The 1472-nt window shown below is 46.8% G+C and overlaps 1 long non-coding RNA gene across 1 annotated transcript; it reads left to right on the top strand.

Annotated features, from left to right (window-relative positions):
• Window positions 1–309: 309 nt before the first annotated feature.
• On the top strand, window positions 310–1246 carry LOC119877819. Its single transcript, XR_005383026.1, has 2 exons — window positions 310–540; window positions 741–1246. It is a non-coding gene; the product is annotated as an uncharacterized LOC119877819 (long non-coding RNA).
• The last annotated feature ends 226 nt before the right edge of the window (window positions 1247–1472 follow it).

The following is a 1472-nucleotide window of genomic DNA, read 5'->3' as shown; positions in this document are numbered from 1 at the left end:
CAGAACCGGCTCCCGGCGGGGAAGCCCCCAGGGTCCCCCCGAACCCTGCGGCTCGCCCAGGCCAGCGGAGCGCCCGGCCCGGCCCCGGCTTCCCGGCTTCCCGGCAGGAGGAGGTGGGGTGCCCCAGCTGGACATTCACTTGGTCGTCGCGAAGGGGGCCCCTCGGCCGCCAGGGCTGACCCGAAGGCGCTTCACGGGCTGTGCCTTCCCCGCACGCAGGCGGCAGCGCGGTGCTGACCACAAACGTGGGCGGCAGCGAGGCCCCGGGCCCCGGGCGATGCTGTAGGAGCCACGCGGCGGGCCCGGAGTCGCCCTCGACCGAGCGCACGGCCCGGTTGCCCGGCGTCGCGGTGCCTCAGATGGAAACACTAAGGACGGCAGCACGGACGGTTGGCGCGAGAGGCCAGATCGTTCCTGGTGAAGCAACTCGTACCTGGGTTTCTCGCGGCGGCCCTGGACCCTGTGGTGGACCACGCCTTCCATCACCCGCTACTCGTGTTCCAGGCTAAAGAAGACTAGAAAGGCCAGAGGATCAGTGCGGTAACTCCCTATCTTTATTTTTCCCATCTAATGTTTTGTTGCCCTACCAAACCTTTATTTCCCGAGACCTTCAATGACTTTGACTCTCTTCTAGGACTTCAAACTAACTGTAGCAACGACAACAAAAAGTTTGATCTATTACTTTTTCACTGTTGAGTTAGAAAGTGGTTTCTCTAACTCCTTTATTTTATCTATATCAGATCTAAAAGAAAAAGAAAAAGAAAAAAGCACCACCAAGCTGTCCTGGTACCTGGATTTCAGACTTCTCAGGTAACTCAGAAGCCTCAGATCGTCTCCACTTTCATAAAGGATGCCAGACTAGATTTTTATCTAAAGACCCCCACATCTTTAAAATTCTATGTTTAGATTCTCCATTATTTCTCCTCTACTCATGCATGTCAGATTATAATCTTTCTCTAAGGGGTAGAAGGAAGTAGAGACTATATGCAGTCCTTTTTTTTTTTTCTATTAAATTCTTGCACTTTCTCTCAACAAAGATAATTTCTATCTTTGGGGAAAATTTCATCTTTCCTCACATTTATGAATTGACCGCTTTAAAACTCGATGTCATATGTGTGTTTGCTTTATTAATGATTAGCAACAACTTTAAATAGAAATCTTATTCAAGTTCAAAGTTGTTAATCACTTACCAAAGAAAGGAATATTTTGTTAAGAAATTTGCAAAGAAAAAAAAAAAAAAAAGAAATTTGCAAAGAGCATATTAATCAGTTGGTGTCACCACATCTCACTGAGTTTCTTCTCGTTAATTATAGGTGAGACAAAAGAACACAATTCATAAAAGTGATTAAGACATAAACATACTCTTAGAGGGAAAGTAAATATTTTCTGTCCGATCGCTTGTTTTTTGTTTGTTTTCCAGTTCTAGAGCAAATAATGTATGAGTCAAAGCAGCAGTTTTGTGGTTTAGAACA

Source organism: Canis lupus, chromosome 33 (genome assembly GCF_011100685.1).
Source record: "Canis lupus familiaris isolate Mischka breed German Shepherd chromosome 33, alternate assembly UU_Cfam_GSD_1.0, whole genome shotgun sequence".
Taxonomy (NCBI): Eukaryota; Metazoa; Chordata; class Mammalia; order Carnivora; family Canidae; genus Canis; species Canis lupus.
This window is presented reverse-complemented; position numbering and strand designations above follow the sequence as displayed.